Here is a 22,450-nt window from a genome sequence, read left to right as displayed (position 1 = left end):
GTATTCGACTCAATCCGCACAAGTGTGTCTTATGCGTGGAAGCTGGCCGACTACTCGGGTTCATCGTCTCCCGAGAAGGCATCCACTTGGATCCCCTCAAAGTTGAGGCCATTTTGAATCTTCCTCCCCCTGCCTCTTTGCAGCAATTGCAGAGCTTGCAGGGGAAAGCTAATTTTCTCAGACGATTTATCCCGAATTATGCCGAGGTGGCTAAAGGCTTCACGCGGTTATTAAAGCGAGACACACCCTTTCGTTGGGATGCCATCGCCCAGGAGTCTTTTGAGCGCCTTAAAGACCTTCTTGTCTCAGCTCCGCTCTTAAGACCGCCGAACTATCACCGCGACTACATTCTCTATTTAGCTGCCGCTGATACCACCATCGGTATGGTTCTAGTGCAGGACGATGATGCTGGCACCGAGCATGTTATCTATTATCTTAGCCGCAACCTTCTGGATACGGAAACTCGCTACGCATACGTCGAGAAGTTGGCATTGGCAGCTGTCTGTGCCATCCAACGATTCCGGCATTATATCCTGTTGCGCACAACGACCGTGATCTCTGATTGCAACCCCATGACCTACATTTTGTCACGTCAGCTGCTGGGGGGAAAATACTCGAAGTGGATTATAATCCTCCAAGAGTTCGACTTGGAATTCACTGCAGCCAAGTCTAAGAAATCTCTGGTCTTTGCTGAACTGCTCTGTTCCTTACCATCTCACTCTGCACCATCCCGCTCAGAGGAGCATATTCCGGATGAAACTTTGTTTCTCATCAGCACCCTCGACCCGTGGTACGGGGATATTATCGTATATTTACAAACGTCTTCGTTCCGTCCCAACGTATCGAAAGATGCTCGATGACGAATTCGTCACCAAGCTCAACCATATCGTATCTTGGGCGATACCCTGTACCGCCTCGGCGTCGATTCTGTTCTTCGCCGATGCTTAACTCTCGAAGAGGCTGAGCGAGTCTTGAATGACTGCCACTCCGGCGCTTGTGGCGGCCATATGTCCGGATATGCTACCGCCCAAAAGATCCTTGCATCCTTGCTGGTGCATTTCTGGCCTTCCACCGGCACCACCTGTCGCACCACTGCACCCTGTTGTAACCGTAGGTCCATTTGCCAAATGGGGCATCGATTATACATCCTGTAACCCTCGTTCGGCCGGGGGGCATGGGTACATTATCGTTGCTGTGGATTATTTCACCAAGTGGGCCGAAGCGATGCCTACATTGAACGAAGACGGTCACACAGCGGCGCAGTTTTTATTCGATCATGTTATCACTCGTTTCGGAGTCCCTCAGGCTATCGTTACAGATCATGGAAAGCATTTCCGAAATCATATGATGACGGAGCTAACGACCCAACTAGGCTTGCGCCAAGATAGTTCGTCACCGTACTATCCACAATCTAACGGTCAAGTTGAAGCCGTGAACAAAGTTTTGATCACTATGCTTTAGCGCACCGTCAATACGCACAAGTCTAACTGGCACCTTATGCTTTTCCCAGCCTTGTGGGCCTACCGGACTTCTGTGAAGGATGCCACCGGTTTTACTCCTTTCCAGTTGGTTTATGGACTGGAGGCTACCCTTCCCGTCGAATGCGAGATTCCTTCATTAAAATTAGCTGTCGAGTTACTTCCCAACACCACTCCAGTGGAGGAACGGCTTCTTTACCTAGAACGGTTAGATGAGACTCGTCGTTTGGCTTCTCTGGCTATCGAAGCGCAGAAGAAGAGAGTCAAGGCTCACTTCGACCAGAATATTCATTCTCGTTCCTTTGTTGAGGGAGATTTAGTACTGCTCTACGATCAAGCTAAGGATAAGCTGGGGCAGGGAAACTCGAATCTATGTGGTTAGGTCCCTACATCGTGAAAAGAGTTTTACAAAAGGGCGCATATGAGTTGATTGATTATGAAGGAAATCCTCTTGACAAGCCCCGCAACGGGCTGTATCTGAAGAAATATTATGCATAACTTCGCGCACTCACTTTGTATATACGTGTGTTTTGTGTGTTGTGCATGATTTCGTTTTTGCTTTGGTGTGAAGGCGTGTTTTGCCTCTTATTATGCTCTCTTTTTCTTGTACAGATGTCTAGTGCACCCTATGTTGGTTTCGCTGATGGCGCCTGCCGCAGCACTTGCAATTTGTCATCTGCGGCGTGGGTGATCTACGATCCTCATGGAGAATTGTTAGACCTTCAGGGTGTCTGCCTAGGTCGTACCACTAACAACGTTGCCGAATACAGCGCTGTAATTGAATTACTTGCCGAAGCGGTTGACCTCGGCATCCGAGAATTAGTGGTGAATCTGGACTCCCAGCTGGTCGTCCATCAACTTAACGGGCGATATTCCGTCAGAGACCAACGCATACTAAGGTTGTACCTACGTGTAAGATTGTTGGAACGGAACTTTGATTACATTACTTATCAACACATTCCAAGACGATTAAATACGTTGACTGATGCATTGGAAAATCATGTGTTAGATAGACATTTGCGTAACAGATGAACATCATGCAGGAAAACATAGATAGCATAGTAAGACCATGAGCATATGTAAATAAATCATTTCAAGCATAGTTTGCATGTGTGTGCCTTTAAGCTTGTTTAAAAATATAAAATCCATGGGTCATGTGTCGTGCAAATTCATACATAAGATTACATTTGTACTGAACAATTGCGTAACATAAACAAAACATCATCACATGTAACAATGATCCATCCAAAAAGCCGGTATGTATATATATATATATATCGTGTGGCGCACTAAGGCGCTCAAAAATAAGCGTATATGTCCAAAATATCAGGACATCTGAGTCATGTGTCTCAAAATAACAGTGGAAATAAAGCCTAGGTGACTATTGAGCCAGGTGGTGCTCTCTGTAGTACGCAGCCGCTCGTGCTACCCGCCTCAGAAGGTGGTGCACCCTGGGTTCCACCCCCACTGTATGGATCTGGTGCTCTAAAGGGACCTCCTCGACCCCCTGGTAGTCAGGCACTCCCTCCAGCAACCCCTCAAGGTTGCGAGCTACAGTCTCTGACGTGTCAACCCCTGGAGGGACTAAGGCCAGGGCTCCAGCTCCCTGTCCCTCTCTCCGTGCCTCGGCAGCCAGGCCAATCGGTCTAGTGGGCCCCACATCTGCATACCATGACATTTATTAGGACATGTACATGAAAAATTCAAAAACATTACAAAACTCAAAAAGTCAAGGGTTATACCTGCATCATCCCACTGTTCCCCTGGGGGCAGCACCATATCAGGGTCATTGCGGAAATCCATACCTGCGTATGGCCAGTCCTCCACGAAGATAACCTGCTGATCCAGCCAGTCCCGGAAGAATGCTCCCCAGGCATGCGGCCGGCCACCACCTCCGCGTGGCATGATGCGAGCCCATCGTGTGGCCCTCGTCTCCCGAGGACCCCTAGGAGCATCCACGGCCATCGTCTGCAGCCGCATGGCTGGCACTCGCTCTAGAATAAGCGGGACTAAGATAGACCCGTAGCCGAACTGCTTCGTCTCTCCGCGACGACAGTTGCTGAGCTGCCTCTTCATGTTGTTGGTCACCGCTGTGGCCCAATCAAACACAGTAGGCTCAAGGCAATCGAGAGCTAGCATAAGGTGAGTCTTCGAGGCCTCGTGGTTGGCCATGCTTCCCGCTGCCCGGGTCACCATGAACAGGATGGTGCGAAGGACTATGTTTCTCACCGTGGGGATTGCCACTTTCCCACTCCGTGTCTTCTCGGCTTCTGGACATACTCGAGCCATGAGATCGTCTAGAGGACCGCCGCCAGGTCGTTGTCCCTCTATGATGGGCCTTTCACCCCGGCGTGACAACCCAGTCAGAAAGAAAATGTCCATATGATCGAATTCAATGTCTTGGCCCCGGATGGTGAATTTCCCATCCACCGGGTTCCATGCCTTGATCAGTAGCTCGAGGAGATCATGCTGGGCCCTTAGGCGCGGTGTGAGGAAGAACTTCATGAACCCGCATGCCCGCATGGCATTGCAGCAATCCACACTTGCAAAAGCGGCTATATCCTCAACTTCGTGAACCCTTTCCTGCCACTGGAAAGCCATTGCGCCCTGCATAAGCAATACAAAAAAAATTTAGAAGTGCTGGCATTGGAATTTTTACGTTCAGAAATTGAAAAAACAAATCTTTCCGCGCCAGCGCGGCTGTTTTAAAAACAGCCGCGCTGGCCATGGTAGCCCTTTGTTATTTTTCAAGGTCAGCGCGTAAGAACACAGGGTTTTCCGCGCTGACCCGAAGTTGGGTGCGTTTTGTCCTAATTCGGCCAGCGCGGACCCGCATGGGAAATCCGCGCTGACCGAGAGCGCATCCATGCTCAAGAAATTCGCCCAATTGGGCGTATTCCACCGTTAAAAACTTGCTAAACATAATCAAAATGCAGGGCAAGGAGAGGAGAACCTACCTGGAAGAAACGGTTCGAAGAATGGTGTCCGTACGAGCTGGAAATCACTCCGTCAACTTTCTGGCTTCTCCACGTCCTTCACGTCCCAAAATGGTAAAATGGTAAAAATGATTTTTCACCCCCCCCTATTTATAGTAAAACCTCATAAATGACCATATTTTTGGGTTTCTACCATCTTTTGCCATGAATTTAGCCCTAGCCTTATTGAATGCATGTTTTAATATGTTTTTTACACATATCGAATGGATTTATGCGGGTAGTGTTCTTGTGCAGGTTCGAATAGACGGTGAAAATCATCATGTCCCTGAAATCACTTGGTCCCAACAATGTCGTCTTTGAGCTCTTTTCCGACATAAAACAAGAAAAGATGGCCGAGCCTCCTTTCAGCTCGTTAAAGGGAACGAGAGGCGGTCATTTTAAGCTCTTTTTCCGACCGTATAACTTAAAAAGATTGCCGGGTGTTTGTCGTTTCGCACTCGTTATCGGCTCTAAAACGACGTGTTTTCGACCGCTTTTTTACTTTTTCGGGTCAAAAACACTATTCACGAAAAGTACTCCTCGATCGTAATGGTCGGGCGGTTCTTTCGAGCATTGTTTTATACTTTTTCGGGCTCGAGAGACACAACTGTACGAAAAAGGACCCCCCTGGAGTCTTCTTTTCTGCCGTCTTTTCAGACTCTCTAAACAAGAAAAGACGCCGAGTTTTTCCTTTGTCAGGCTCGTTAAACACTTGATGACATCGGATATTGTCGAAATGACATTCTTCAAGCATATGCTATCCCCGTCAAGCTTGTCATCCAAAAATAATCGGGGTACCTGCCAGAAATGGTGGGGAAAATGGAACTGTAATCATAGTCGTGTCGGCAGTATGTCGCTCTTGAACATGGCACTCTTCTGCTTCGTGTCTGGGTGGGACCATCTCATCTTGTTTTTCACTGGCCTCCGTGGGTTTGGGTTATCCTATTCGACCTCTCATCTGCTCATTGCCATCATTACTATATCCTCTGCTCATTTGATGTCAAATACTGCCAAACCCGCTACAGTGCCGCCGATATGTTCAAGAGAAGTTGACCTCTGCAATCATACAACCTCATCTGCTATCTCACACAAATCATTTTTTCCTCTGTCTCGCGTCGATGATGTGGGAATCATTATGGCCCACCTTCGATCAAGGTCACTTCCTGTCGACTTCAGCTCATTATCCGGGAAGGTGACTTAGAGACTCCCTTCAGGTGCCTTAGAGCCTGCATGCCCTAATGGCAGGTTCTTCGTGTTCGACGCGAGGTTTACATCATTGGCCTCCGATCGAATGATTCAGTGGGTGTTCGACACCAGCTCATTGATTCACATGCCGCGGATTGTACCTATAGTACCTTGAGGGCCATTGTCATTATTGGTGGTTCCTCTCGCGTCTGTTAACAATTTTCATCATTGACTGGTAATCAGACGATGTTCATGCGTGTTTGACTTCAACTCATATATTCACATGCTTGAACTTGTACTTTGTTCGGATCGGGGCGGAGCGCAAGACCCTGGATCCCTGTCTGTTATGGTCCAGGTTGCGATTTGTGGATAATCGTTACATGACTCATTGATGGATGGCTGCGCCCATACCTGAGTCTTCATGGATGGCTGCGACCATACCTTGTCATTACTTTGGTCTCTTCAGTTGGGTGGCTGCGTCCATTCCACAGACCTTTTCGCCTGTCTTTTTGGATGGCTGCGCCCATGCCTAGACTGCATGTACTTGATTGTCAGAGATTTTCGGTCCTTCCTGGTGGTGTCCCAGTTCGGCGTGTGTTGTAAAGCATTTCACCCCTCCCACTCTCTCGGTCTTCATGCTTTAGGGGGCATCTGTTACACAGTAATTTCTCACTGCCTTCCTGTCAGTCACCCTGCTGTGCCAATCACTAAGTTCATGCCTTCTGAACTGGCCCAAAAACCCATTTTTTCTAAAGTTTTATTCATCAGCGCATCTGTTTGCAAAATACCCGCGATGACTGGCGCTCCATAGTGTATTTTGTGCGCTGCCAGCTCGGAAGGACATCACTTTTCCGCGCTGGTCGCCAGCGCGCCTTTCCAGTGTTCTTCCGCGCTGACATGACTGTCCCAGTTATGTAGACGCGGCGACATCGCGTCAGTTGCCTCATAATCCGCGCTGATCCGGTTTGGGCGAATTTGTTCAAACAACCAGCCTTCCAGATAACTCCAGGCTTGGTTGTTAGCTTTGTGAATGTCGACTCCCTTCTATGGCATGTCTGTTCGACCCTTTGCAACCACTTCCCTTGAAGATAAGCTCATCCTTCCACCCTTTTAGGAGGCTTCTTCTCCTATATAAACTTCCACCATTACCATGAGTAGCTAGTTAGACATAGCTTGGATTGTATAGAGCTTATAGTGCTCAGACTGCTGCTACTATAGGTATTTGGTGTGCTAGGTGTGGAAGTGATTGATTGCTTAGGGAAGGTTGTTGTGTGTTGCTTGTGTGTGAGAGAGAGTTGCTTGTCTTGGGAGAATCATCCTCAAAGGTGAATGCTTGAGATACATGCTGACCGGCCCCTCCTGAGAAGGTTACCGACATCAGAACATTTGGTTGTACTCTTCTCTATTCTGATTAATAATAGATGACTGCTATTATTGTTCCATTCTCATTTGTACTCGCAATGGTTAAATGTGAATTACATCTTTTCTGACTGATGTATGATTGCTTTTACTAGATTTCACGTTTGTGTTTGTTTCCTCTTCGTGTGTGCAGGTATCTATTCATGGAGATCGCGGAGGATTGTGACCAGCCAAAGCGAAGGAGCGAAGGCAACATCTCTTCGTCAAACGACAACGCGGGAATCCAAGTAGGTGCTCTTTACCTCTTGTTTAATTGTAATTAGGAACATGCATAGCAGCATTGTTTGATTGTTGTTAGACCCTTGCTGGGCTAGTAGGGATCGCCTCTATCCGTAGAGGGGATTTACCTCTCCAACATCCGCGGTCCACCATTCCTGTGAAAGTGTTATGCGTAGACTCGGCACAATATATTCCATCAGCATTACAGCCTCTACACCATAAACCAATTGGAAAGGCATCTGAATTGTTATCTTTTTGCAATTAGTTCTATATGCCCATAACACCGTTGGTACGCGCACATCCAAATCATTCCGTTGTGTGTTACAAATCATTTCCAGTGCATTCTCCAATATTTTATTGAAAGCCTCAACTGTTCCATTGGCCTAAGGATGATATGGTGTACTTTTCTAATGGTAAACCTGGAACTCTTCTATCAACACACTGATCGTTTCTTTGAGAAAATGTGTACCATGGTCACTCATCAGTACCTTCGGGCAACCAACCTGATCAACACATATTCAAAAAAAACTTTGCTGTTGTTGCCCCTGTAGAGTCCTTTAGAAGTTGTGCCTCCTCCCATCTGGTCAAATATTCTGTCGCGGTGATGTCTGGATTCTCTATCTGCGGTACCTCAACCTCGCGATGGCCTTCTGTCTCTGGGATATTAATATTCCTTAGATCCTCATCCTCCGCTTCAGCAGTCATATCATAGAATTCTAGTGCATGTCACAGTTGGGTGATCCAATCTGGTTGAATCATTTCCAAAGGATCTTGTGGGATTCGGAAGATCGTTGCCTTAACCTCCTACAGCACCTCATCAATGCTTTAGAACTCATCTTCAAAGCTAAATGTCCTCATGAACCCTTGTCTTAAGACATCCCACTCTGCGATGCCATGGCGGAGCTCCGTTTCCAAATACCAATTCATAGGGATTATGTCCATAGTGTGATAGAATAAATGCACCCATTCTGGTTGTGGCTCCATTCCATATACCTTAGCCCATCTAGCCAAATGATCAGGCGAATCATTCCTCCCATCATACTTCTTAGTTATCTGTACTTTAGGATGACCAAATCATGTCCTCGTCATCCTTTTGTAATCACGCCATTCATCAAATTTGTCTTTATGTGTACCCCACCACCGAGCGGGCGTAGCACACAATGCCCAATGCAACGCCTGAAAGTGGTAATCCTTTGGAACTTCTCTTTCAAAAGCATCCAAAAATTTATCTATGTCAGTTAAACCATCGTAATAATGCAAAGTTCTTACCTCCGATGACACACAACACAACGATTTTGTCATCATGTTGCAACGCAGTGTGGATACTTCATGCAGCTTGTTTTGCCAATGTTCCAACTCTTCGTCTGAATCTGAGGTATAGGAACTTTCACGGTTCCATGCAATTCGTCCATCAGTTATTGGATTAACCCAATATTGGTCTCGCACTATGATTTTATAGATATGATCCAGATCATCATCGCTCTCCTCATAGTCACAGACTGGTTCAGTATAGCGCGGTCCTTCTACAGGGTCCAATGGTACTACAATGCAGAGCGACTTCCTTTCAAACGACATCATCCACCTCTTCAAATTGATGACCCCACTCATGTCGATAGCCCAATCAATTCCTAGGAGCGCGGGGTATGGATTGCTATCATTAACAATCTCAATTACCTCATCATCCAGTGCGCTCGCACCTTCTATATCTACGGTAACTCCCTACAAGTGTCCCATAGGGATAATCTTCTATTGGTTCATCACCCTCATTTGAATCGGAGACCACTGCAGTGCAGGTCTCCCCATTCTTTCCTAGGTTTGTTTAGGAAATATGTTCGCGTCAGACCCCAAATCTAGAATAACCTAATCCATCTCATAGTCTCCTATTTATGCGGTAAGCCTCATCTCACACCCTATTATTGCCTTATGCTTACCAATCTTTTGGACTACTCGCGGTCCAACAAGAGCATTATCCTTACTGGTACACTTTTTTATCAACTCTTGTAGCCCTTTCATAGCCTTGTTGTCACATAGTAATTTCATACAATTTTCCAGGAATGTGGTAAGCACAGAGGGGTCAAACTCTGTAGGCATGTTGGTATCTGGTAGTTTGTTCTGACCCCCTGAGGTAGAGGCTTCAGTGAGGCTTTTCTTCGCTTCCATGAATGTTTCCTTCACACACTCCAGATCAAACCCAACCTCCTTTTTTGGGGCCTTGTGGAACCATCCACCTTCTTCATGATACTTTCCTTTATCGTTGCTAGTCGCGATCCCGCTTCACAGTACAATATTCACATTCAGGTCCTCTTCGCGGGGCTCAACCCTCATCATCTGTAACTTCTGGGTCGGATGTTGAGGCTGCACCTTCTTATCCTTCATCTTGGCCATCATCACAGGACATTCTTTGATTGTGTGGTCAAACTGAGTGTAGTATTGACATGATGGGTGTGTCTGATTCATACATTCCCACGTGTAGTGTCCTGGTGCTCCGCAATTGTGACAAATGACCTGCCCCTGACCCCTACCAGGTCCTCCTCCACCTCGACCTCGTCCGCGCCCCTGATATCCTCTGTGTGTTCCTCCAACACCCTTATCTGAAGGCCAGGTTTCTTCTTGCATTCAATTCGTAGGAATTCTCTTCATCATTAATTCATAGCTCCGATAGTGGCGCTCATCATGGCCCACCGACTTGCAAAAATCGCAGAACAATTGTTGTGGTGTTTGTAGAAATTTTTGCAGCAAATGACAATTGTTTGTTACATGTTTTCTAGCTACTTGACAAATAGCGCACCATAGCACAGAGCTCGTACTTGGTCTTGCTGGAGCCTCCTTCCTTAGGGGAATAGGCCCTCCTCCTGTGATCTAATTCGCGAAGATAGGGCAGTGATCTTTATCATGCCCCTAGTTTTCACACTTGAGACACCAAACTTCTTCACTCACCTCTCGCCAAGCCACTTTTTCCTTTTTCAAGCTCTGTAATTCCAAGCAAATGTTATGCAAGTCCGCGTGAATATGTTGAACTCCCAAAGAAACATCCTGAATAAGCGTCTCATGCAATCTCATCGCAATTTCTAGGGCTTCCCTATGTTCCTATCTTTTGTTGCGATAAAGCAACCCTTAGGTGGGGTAGGAGTGAGGCTACAAACCATTCGTGGTGTTGACTATCATATTAGCTTTGCAAATCTCGTACTTCAATCTTTGATCTAATTCCTAGGGCATTTCGTTGAGCCTCGTCATGATTTCCTTGAATCCAATTATTGATCGTAATTCAGACTTAGGCTTACCGAATTCTTTGTTCGAAGAGGTCTGAGTGTCTTCTAATGATGCCAGCGTGTTATCATTGTAGTACTTAATGTACCATGTCATCACGCGATCCTAGAGAGCGGTAACGAACTATGCCTTCGTTATATTATCATTCGTAATTTGTTGTGATGTCCATATAGCCTTCGCAACAAATCAAAACTGATCCATATCCTCGCTTCCTAAGCCTTTGAAAACCAGCAACTTCATTGTATTCGACATGTTGGTCAGTGGCGGTGGTGGTCGTGGTGTGGGTGAAGGTGTATGTTGTGGAGGTGAAAGTGGAGGTGGTGCGGATGGATGAGGTATCCACAAAAAACCCTGCCTTATCAACTGGACAACGCTCTACGGTGAAGCATGTGATGCTCCTTCGTCATCACTTGAAGGAGGTCCAACCAATGGACTATAGTTAGGACATGTTCTTTCTTGATTTCTAAAGCTTCATTCGCTTCGCGTAGATCCAAACATCAAGGTAATGGCATAACCCACTTTTCACACAAGAACATCTTAATCCAAGTATTCAAAGATCTAAAATACTTACCTCGCGGTCCTTTGAAGAAGTGTCGCTCTGCTTCCCTGTAACTGACTGAGGTATAAATTGTGAACTGTGTAACAAATCCTCTAATGACTCGATCCATCCAGAGATCAATTGCATGCGTGATCTTATCTTCAAAAGCTTCCAACCTACGCATGAGCTCCAGAGTCCACACTATCAGACGGTTAGGCCTCCACCTTCCTTGTCCATCTGCGAATTTAGCGATCCAATCGTATAGTTCGATCGGGAAGGTGCAGAAGAAGATTTCATGTATTTCCGTGTACAAATATTTTTCCAACCACTATTCTTTTGTCAAGCACGGATTTATGTTTTCTTGCGCCGCAAATTCGTGGATCTTTCTATCCAACCACTTCTCAATTTCCTTCTTGATCAGATTCAAGTGAAGTGACATCACACATTTCTTTATGAAAATCTCAGTCCCGTCAACAGAACCATTTGTTGGCTTAGGGAGTCATGACCCAGGTTCAAAGTTAGTTGCGCCAAATAAATCCCTACACTACTGGCCCTTTCAGCATCAATCCACGGTGCGCAAATTGAAGTCTCACCGAAAGCAGTATGGGGGGATTTTGGAACCAAGTTTCCACACCCAGAGATCAGTGTGATGTCTTTTTGGTGACATAGATCTGCCTTTGTGTAGACCTCTATGCTCCTGCAGCCTATTGTTGTAACTTCCTCTAATCGGCCTCTAAACCTTTGTGAAGGTCTATGATCAGTTTTTCTGGACACTAAACAGGCGAATTATCTACTTACGTGCATCATAGATTACTCTTAGGCCATTATTTGCTCAGACCTACTTAAGTGTTCGATAGCTTTAACAGAATGTGTTATAGTCTTCGTGTAATTACTTAACATTAATTGCATTCAAATAACAATGTGAAACAAGTAAATTTGCACATCAATACATCATTATTTCATAAACCCATTATTCATAATAGCATAAAGCGCATTCATACATAACTAAAGTTAATAGATAAACACAGTAATTTCTGTAATAATCTTCTTTTTTGATATTCAGTTAAGCTTACAGACTCAAGACTTCCCTACGCACTCAGTTGCAGAGCCTTTCCCCCCTCTAATACTTCTACTTTTGCACTAGACTTCTTCACTTGTACCCATAGACAACTTATTTCTTTCCTTAGACATTCCTAAGACACGCCTATTTATACAATCCCATGGTCTGCGGACCATGGGTAGATCTTCAAAGCCAGCTCAGGTTACATAAAATAAGGGTAAAACCTTTTTTGATTCTTTAACTAATTACGTGCTCCACGACCACAACTTGCGTAGACTTTACATATTTTTACATCAAAACTTGGGCTTTTGCCCCAAAATTGACCTCAAGGGACCCCATCCCAACAATATGTGTTGAGAGTTAGGACTCAATCATACATGTTTTCTATTTATTGATCTTGGGGTTGTAATTGTATAATTACTATAATTCAACATCATATTGGTGGGTTATTCACCTAAATCGTTTTCTTTGTGAACCTTATAACAACTTCGCAAATAATATAAGTGGGTTGGCCATGAACTTTTAACTCTTTTCCTTTCATTTTATGTCAATTTTTCAAATGAACACAATGTCGGCACAAATTCACCTTTTTCATAGTCCTCAACTCCCATAGGATATTTGAAGGATCATCACAACCATTTACGGATTTTCATATTGTTATATACCTAAGGGGGATAATATGGGGTACAAAGGGAGGTACCCAAAGTAATAATGTAATAATGGGATGGGCCATAGTAATAAATAAGGTGGTTAACCCATATCATGTAAGGGACCACAAGTAATTAGTAATAATGTAATGGGCCCATGGTATTAGTTCGATGGTATGAGAGAACCATGGTAATGATCCATGGTATTATATGTGTGAGGCCTATATAGAGGCTAGAGACTCCACATGGAGAGATGTCAAGGAATAATGTGAAGGATTATTGTATGAACAGGCATATGGCTTGTGGAGTGTTCTCCTTCCTTAAGGAGTGAATGTATGGTGTTCCCCTACCTTAAAGGTTGATCAATAAAGAATCATTTCATATTATTTCTGTGTTTATTTGCATTATCTTATATTTTCATATCAGATCTATAAAAAGTGGTATCAGAGCTATCAGAGCTATAAAAAGTGGGATCAGAGATATAACAAGTGGGATCAGAGCTATAACAAGTGGTATCAGATCTATAACAAGTGGAATCGAAGCTCTTTCTTGGGTAAAAAAATGGATTTTTTTTTTTTTTTTTTTGCAGGATTTCTGGGAAGGCTAGTTGCAGATCAGATCTGTACATTTTGGTGCAATATCTGCAAACTCTAATTGCATATCTGAATTCTTTGTGAAAAAATAGCCGATTTCAAAAAAAAATCAGTTGAATCAGAGTCCGAATGAAGGAGATATCGCTAATCTAAAAATCAGTGGGGTTGCAGACAATTTTTCAAGACAGTGAGTTGCGGCACAGATCTGGACATCCTGGTTCAAGATCTACAAAATCTAATTTTAGATCTGGATTCTATGTGAAAAAATACCCGATTTCAAAAAAAAAAAATCAATCGAATCAGAGTCCAGATGAGAGAGATATCGCTGATTTAAAATCAACTCTTTTTTGCAGAAATTTTGGTGACAGCGGAAGAGTTGCAGCGCAGATCTGAAATTCCAGTGCCTGGATCAAGATTTCTATCACATGGGCAGATGCAGAATGATTGTTCCATTTCTGAAAACAGGTCATAATAGGTATTCTGAGCAATATTAACTAAACTGTGACAATTTCAAATTTTCGCCAATTTTTTTTGTGATGGCGGGCCTACCTCAGAGTTTGAGGGACTTGTATAAATTTGATGGTTCTCATCTAGCCAAATGGATAGCACAAATTGAGAAATGTTTTAGTTTGAATTACATCATGGATGATGAGACTCAGCTGAGAATGGGAAAAATGTACTTGGACAATGAAAAATGGCAATGGTGGCAAAGGCATCAACATTGCTATCGAAGGCCCTTGACTTGGCACATATTCACAAAAGCTATTATGGACCACTTTAACCATAAAACTAATCTTGTGGATAAGCTCACACAGACATACACATAGCTTAGCAAAGACTTTATTTTTATAGAAAAGAAGGAACCCAAGGAACCTAAAGGGTTATTTTCTGCTGGTATCTCCTTATTGCAGGTTCATGGATTGATTCAGAAAGAGAAGATCATTGTTTCTATAAATCCTAGTTGCAAGCATAATTTCATCAATGTTAATTTGGCAAAAAAATTACAAGTTCCTGCAAAACACATTGAAAACACACAGGTGGATGATGAGGATGTTCAAGTGTATAAGATTTGAAGATTTCTATGGATAAGTATGTGTTGCATGGTGATTTTTATACTTTAGAGATGGATAATATGGATGTTGTTTTGGGATATCCTTGGATGGAATCAATGGGTACTATTAATATTAATGTGAAGAAGAAATTCCTGAAGCTCTGGTATAAAAAGAAGAAAATTACACTACAGGATATTTCCATCAATAAACAGGTAGAGTCCACGGAAGTTGACGCAGAAGATGTTCCAGGGACTGACATATCAGATGATGAGCAGTTGATGGTCGACAATCAGACACAAACAGAGGCTGAAGCCAAAAAGGTTACAGGTGTTGACACATCTGATGAGGGTTCAGTGGTTGAAGTAATATTGGAAGATAAGACACCACAGCAAGCACCACAACATGCACCAGATAAAAGTCAGGCTCCAGTAAAGGGTGAATTAAAGAAAAAGACACCGTGGGTTAAAACTTCAACATATCATCACCCACATCACCCAGCAAGACAACCATCAAGATGGCAACCAATTAGTCACAAGGACAACAACCCCCGCAAGACAGATAGAGAGGAGCGAAGATCCACCTACTACACATCAACACAGAAGAGCTACCACGGTCAACTTCCATCTCAAGCGAGCGAGGCACCAGTGAAATCGAGGGTTCACCTTTCTCTTGGATGGCTAGATGCATGTGCATGGCACCAGTGGACTACTCTTTTGAGTAGATCTTATTATTTGTGTTCTTCCCATGTTTCGGGGACGAAACATGCTAAGGGTGGTGGAATGTTATATACCTAGGGGGGATAATATGGGGTACAAAGGGAGGTACCCAAGGTAATAATGTAATAATGGGATTGGCCATAGTAATAAATAAGGTGGTTAACCCATATCATGTAAGGGACCACAAGTAATTAGTAATAATGTAATGGGCCCATGGTATTAGTTCAATGGTATGAGGGAACCATGGTAATGATCCATGGTATTGTATGTGTGAGGCCTATATAGAGGCTAGAGACTCCACATGGAGAGATGTCAAGGAATAATGTGAAGGATTATTGTATGAACAGGCATATGGCTTGTGGAGTGTTCTCCTTCCTTAAGGAGTGAATGCATGGTGTTACCCTACCTTAAGGGTTGATCAATAAAGAATCATTTCATATTATTTCTGGGTTTATTTGCATTATCTTATATTTTCATATCATATCTATAACAAGTGGTATCAGAGCTATCAAAGCTATAACAAGTGGGATCAGAGCTATAACACATATGCTCAAACATGTTGATACACACAACTAATAAATGTGGGGTAAGGCCATTTATAATATGCATTGAAAATTTAAAGAACAAATAAAAATCAAATATTTGTGTCCTTACTACACCAAGGGATAGGAGGGGACCCCACTTACCATTTTAGTTTAAGTTTTATTATTTCTTTTCAGGAGGAGAATTTATAATTATCACAATAGTTTATGTTTTTTTGCACGTAGGTGTGTCAACATTCTAGCGATTCCATAGGGACGAATGTGAGAAATAGGCTAGAACTCAATATCTTTGGGGTCAGTAAATGTAGCTTTCAGCTATGACAGCGAAAGAAAGCAAGTTGCCATATGGGGGTAGGAAGTGTTAAGAAACCAAGTGTAAAAGAGGCAAGCATTTAATTTCTCTTTCTTATTAATTACTTGTGAAAAATATTATTCTTTATTCTTTACTTATTTTTCATCAAGTAATTACACTTATGTTCAACTATTCAAAAATAGAGATCACAATGAGACAAGACTCACCAAATTTTGGTCAACGACCAGGGGAAAACCCAACAATCTTTTCCTTATAAAATCAGATCAAAATGAGAGATATCCAAGCCAAGAACCAATGCTAAACTGCCACCAAGATACCAAGTCAAACCCTCCTCCAAGTCACTTCCAAAAGTCAAAGTCAACATTATTCAAATATGCTCGAATTTGGTCAAACTAAGAGAAAACTCATTCTTGTATCTAGGGTCAAAATTCAGCCTGCAATCACCCTAGAAGAAACTTGGCCTAATGACATAAATTTGTCCTTAACACGTGCAAGCTGGTAAAAGTCACAAATTCATTCAAAGATGTTAATTTCTTATTTCTTTGTTTTGCTTCTCTTTGTCCTTTGACTCGTCCTTTTTCCTCCTTTGTTAGGTGCAAAAGATACTTGTTGTTTTTTGAATGAATGATCTCCAAATGGGTTGAATGGATCTCCAATATATAGTTGTCCAGGAGGGTCGAATAAGTGCCACTTGGAGGGCTAGGCTAACTTGTCAAGGGGGGCCGACTTGGTCAACTTGTGGGCTTATGACTCATAATAAAAATTCAAATTCTCTTTCTTTTAAATTTCCAAATGGGACATGACACAAATATTTTTTCTCTTGACTCAAAAATAAATTATTTTTTACTCTAGCATGAAGAATATGCTTGAAACTGGTCAAAGTCAAAGAAAACTCAGTCATGTAAATAGGAATGAAAATTAGATGTTAGGAAACAAGAGTCAACCTTCCAAGTGTGACACCTCCTTGTCTACACATTCATTTTTATACCAAATAAAGGAGTCCATATTTCAATGCACAAAATACAAAGGGTAATTATTTGGTTTGTCTTGGCTACTAACCATATATTTCATTAATGTTTCCCTGTATAACCTTCTATTCTAACCAAAAATGGGAATGGTAGGATAGGTCATGTCCATCTGCAAAGTACCCTATAGCTTTGCTCCTCATGATCTTGATAGCAACATTCCATACTTGGGTGGTATTTCTGCCACTATAATATCCATCACCACACTCTTTTCTCGTATTTGGACCAGAGTAACACATAAATATTTGATGAGGCTTAAGCATCTCACTTTGCTGGAGTAAAAGAATATGAATCTTTGTAGGGTCTTTTTATGTCTAATCCTAGCTTCTCCATGATGGCTTTAGGCATAACATACAGAATCAAGCATAACATTGTGCATAATTTTGTCATGAATGTTTAGACTGATATAGAAAGGAGGCACACTACCATCCCGAGACTTCCCTTCAACTTCAGGTCCAAACAATAAATTAGGTTGGTCATCAGTTAAATTGGTTGTGTCTGTCCCTTCCCCTATCTTTAGAGCCTTCATGACTTGAGATGATCCAGGTGGATGTTGGTGGCCACCCACCTATCCCATTTGGAGACCCACAACTGTCTCTTTCAGCTTTTTCAATTTCCTAAATTGTAGCACAGTTTACTATTTTTAGCAGTTTTTCGGGTCCTGAACTTCCAGAGCCGTTTTGAGGCCCTAAACGACATTTTTTCAACATGGGTCCATGGATCTATGTTGCCTCCCAAAGTGGTAGTACTCAGATAGATCTTTCTAATGAGATATCGTACACGTCAAAAGGAGATCGCATGCCAAAGTTACGACCCCGGGAAATTGATGTACCAATTTACCCAAACGGAGCCCACAATTTGGCGTTTCATCTTCTAGGGTTAGGTTTTGGGATGTGAAGGGTTTTCCATTGTTTCTCAACAATAAATAGGCCTCCAAGCCTCATTGTAACACAGTTTTAGAACAGTTCAGAGGCATGTAGCCACCACATCTCTTCTCAGAGATAAGCTACCATCGCCCTAGCTAGTTTATTTCCATTACTATTTGTAAGCATATTTCAGTATTTTAGATTAATGAAATGAAGTATTATTTCCGTTGCATCTTTGTGTATATGGTTACCTCTTTAATTTGTTGTGTTCCTGTTTAAGTCCAAATCAGTGGTATCAGAGCAGTCTGCTTTTTCTCTGTTTTTCTTTGCATGTCCCCAACGAGGTCGGGATATAAGGAGTTAGGGCTTGAACTGGTCAAACCTTTGCAAGACCAGCCTCGCATATCCCAACGGCCTCCCATGGCGGATGAGAAGAAAGATGAGGGGGTAGGAGATCCTATCAAAATCTTGCTCGAAGAAGCCCTCGAGTGACAACGAAACGCAATGATGGACAGCTTTGCCCAGATCCTTCAGTGGCTACCCAGAAGCGACGCATCGGCTTCGAGTAGCTACTCTGGAAACGCCATGCCCTTTAAGGTACAAATTATTTTTGAAATCCCCATTTTCGAGGGTCAGATAGACACATATGTCGTAGATAAATGGTTAAATCTGCTAGAGGGTTATTTTTCTGTTCATGAATTTTCAAGTCAGGAAAAGATTGTTTTCGCTCTTCTCAAAGCAGCCCCCCACGTCAAGGACTGGTGGGAAACCTACTGCGAGCAGAAGGATGAAAGTACAGGCTCACTATTTTTAGCCGCACCCACTTGGAATGAATTCCGAGATGCCATCAAGGAGAAGTACTACCCTGTCGGAAGCTATGAGGACAAATACATCAAATGGACCACACTGTGGCAGGGACGAGACCAAGATGTGTTGGAGTTAACAAACATTTTTCATACCCTTCACACACAGATGGGTATCAAAGATTCTGAGCTGCATATGGTACTCAAATACAGTGGCTGCCTACACAGATACATCCAGGAAGAGATGGGGTTCTTGAACATCTCCTCACTCGGCACAGCATACCGATACGCTGTCAAAATCGAGCAAAAGTTCAAACAGAAGAAGCGAGACTTTGGATCTGCAAATCCGAAGCCCAAAGGACAAAGCCAAGGTGGGGTGACCCAAGACAACCCGTCGAAGCCACAAGAAAAGAACAACACCACGAAGCCGAAGAAGGACACAGGAAAGTGGTGTGAGTTCCACAAGAGTCCCACTCATAACACAAGTGAGTGTCGGACCAAGCAGTCGTTGGTGGCCGAGTTGAAGGCTTCCGAATCAGATGCATGTTCTGACCCTGAGCCAAAACCTGACAAGGGGAATGGCAAAGGGAAGCAGATCATTGATGCGGATCCCAGTGCCACTGTTGCCACTGCCAAGATCCAGAAGAGGGGGAGCGTCTTTTCCACTCACAGATGTGGGCGAAGGGTTCACTGTTGCAATTCATTGTCGACAGTGGCAGCCAAAAGAACCTCATTTTAGCAGAGGTCGTGAAGCGGTTGGGCCTACCGACTACACCGCACCCGTAGCCGTACAGTATTGGGTGGCTTCACGAAGGACGAGATCTGAAAGTTCGCCAGCAGTGTCGCCTTCCCTATAGCATCAAACCCTTCACAGACGAGGTATTGTGTGATGTTACATCTCTGGATGTTTGTGATGTATTATTAGGCCAGCCATACTTGTGGAGGCGACATGCTGTGTATGAGTCAAGGCCTCGTACTGTCATTATTTCTTTGAGTAATTCATTATACAGGATACCAGAGGTAGCCCCACCTACTACCACCTCTTTTATCACTACTAAGAAAGGCAGCAAGCTCATCTCCCAGACCAGGAAATTCATCTGTCTGGTTCACTCCCAAAGTAAGGGGAAGATCGTTGCTACATCCATGACCCCTGCAAAGGGTTCCTCCACATAGCAGCAGCAGCAAAGGGATACGGTCATGACAGAACACAGGAACAACTTCTCCTCACCCACAGGGGTACCACATAAGTTTCAGGTGGGCAACAAAGTTGGGTTACATCTGCAGAGAGAACGCCTTACCAGAACACATCAGAAACTCAGACCACTCAGACATGGTCCTTACACCAATACCAAGGCTATGGGAAACAATGCTTTGAAGCACAACATTCCCCCATTCCTTTGCTTGCACCGAGTGTTCAATGTGGACTGTCGTCAACCATGCTTCCCAACATTTCTGGACACATCAGAGATTGCAGAACAGCTCACCAGAGACCTAGATCAGCAAAAGATTCCTCATCTCAAGGAGGAATTCAATGCAATGGGGACCATTGCTTCTTAAGGGGGGAGGAATGATCCAGATGGATGTTGGTGGCCACCCACCTATCCCATTTGGAGCCCCACAACTATCTCTTTCAGCGTTTTCAATTTCCTAAATTGTAGCACAGTTTACTATTTTTAGCAGTTTTTTGGGTCCTGAACTTCCGGAGCCGTTTTGAGGCCCTAATTTTTGGGAAATCTGAGGCAACATGGTGGACCCATGTTGCCTCCCAAAGTGTTAGTACTTGGATAGATCTTTCTAACGAGCTATCGTACGCGTCAAACGGATATCGTATGCCAAAGTTACGACCCCGGGAAATTGATGTACCAATTTACCCAAACGGGGCCCACAATTTGGCGTTTCATCTTCTAGGGTTAGGTTTTGGGATGTGAAGGGTTTTCCATTGTTTCTCAACAATAAATAGGCCTCCGAACCTCATTGTAACACAGTTTTAGAACAGTTCAGAGGCATGTAGCCACCACATCTCTTCTCAGAGATAAGCTACCATCGCCCTAGCTAGTTTATTTCCATTACTATTTGTAAGCATATTTCAGTGTTTTACATTAATGAAATGAAGTATTATTTCCGCTGCATCTTTGTGTATATGGTTACCTCTTTAATTTGTTGTGTTCCTGTTTAAGTCTGCATCATGAGATCTATATGCATTCTTGTTAATTAATTATGTTAGAGGAATATAAATTTTTACCTTGGCCAATTCATTGTCAATACTGAAAGATGTCTGAGGTTTATCTATTTCTTTGATATTTACATCTTATATTTTATAATTTTCTTTCCGAGAATCATCCTTTGGCTGGCTAGTAGAAGGTGTGTCACCATGAATCTTCTTGGGAGGAGCTTCGACAACCTTTTTACTCCTCAAGTTGTACTTTTTATGTACCTCCATGATAGGATTTTGGTATCCTTGTTTATAATCATCTGACTCTAAAGGGAGGACTTCTAGTTGTGATAGCAAGAACATATCTTGCTCCTCTTTAGTTAAGAAAATGTGGTCAATTTCACTTTCCTCAAATAAGTTTATTTGATTTTCTTTAGGATCCTCTGGTATCTCAGCTTCTTCATTTGCATAATTCTCTTGGAAAAGAGTTCTAATTTGATGTTGATCAATTTGGCCTCTTTGTTCTCTCTGTTTGATTTGAGGTGGGTTTTTTCTAAAATTAAGATTTCTAATTGGAGGACCACCTTGATTATCCCTTGGAGGAGCCCTATCAGTTAAACTTATCCTTTCCATCATTCTCTCCATGGTTTTAACTAAGGTATCCAACTTAACATCTGATGAAGAAGAAGCAGGTTCTTCTTTAATAGTGACTCTCCTCTCAGCCTTTAACCTAGCTCTCTTTACCAACATATTTTCTTCCACACTAACTGCATTCTTCTACATTTCCTCAAGAATAGTGGGATTCCTCTCCCTTAGTTGGTAAGACATGTTTGGATCAAAACCATATGGAAATTTGATCAAGGCTAGTCCTGATGGGGGTTGTATTGCAGCTGGGATATAATTATAAATGTTATTGAATCTAGTGCAATAGTCTTGGTCAGTTTCACCAGGGGATCTATTTATACTCTCATATTCAACCAAGATTTGAATAGGATTCTTCCTTAATTCCCATATTTTGAGGAAATTTTGGTGAAATTTTGTGAGATTTTGGATTGACGTAGCTGGCAATGCTTTAAACCATTTCTTAACTTCTCCTGTAAGACTTTGGGAAAATAGTCTCATATTCACATCATCATCATCAATTTTTTACAAATCTAAATAATCATTCATTTTGTCTATATGTTGTTGAGTAGTGATTGGCCCTATGCCATCAAATTGAGGTATTCGGCTCTAATAATCTTGTGGCATGGCATTAAGTTGTTGAGGTAGGACCAAGGGCGCATAACGAGTTGCCATGATTTGTAATTTGGAATGAGAATATGATGGAATTACAATAGGTGCGGATATGGGGGTTATTAAATGGGGTGGGATTGTACTTTTTTGAGTTGATGTAGTGGTGGTAGGGATATTAGATGAAATGGGTACAGTGGTGATAGGAGGAATTAATGGTGGGGAAGTAGCAATAGGGGGAATCATCGGTGGGGTTGGTGATGAGGTAGTAGAAGAAGAAGGTGAAGATTTAGATGATTGATGAATAAGAGCTTTGGGCACATCCTGATCAAGTTCAGTCACAAAAACTTCCAGCTTATTAAACTATTTT

This window comes from Pinus tabuliformis, chromosome 2_1, assembly GCF_031772625.1.
Source record: "Pinus tabuliformis cultivar Carrire ecotype Pingquan chromosome 2_1, CPIR1, whole genome shotgun sequence".
NCBI classification, from domain to species: domain Eukaryota; kingdom Viridiplantae; phylum Streptophyta; class Pinopsida; order Pinales; family Pinaceae; genus Pinus; species Pinus tabuliformis.
This window is presented reverse-complemented; position numbering follows the sequence as displayed.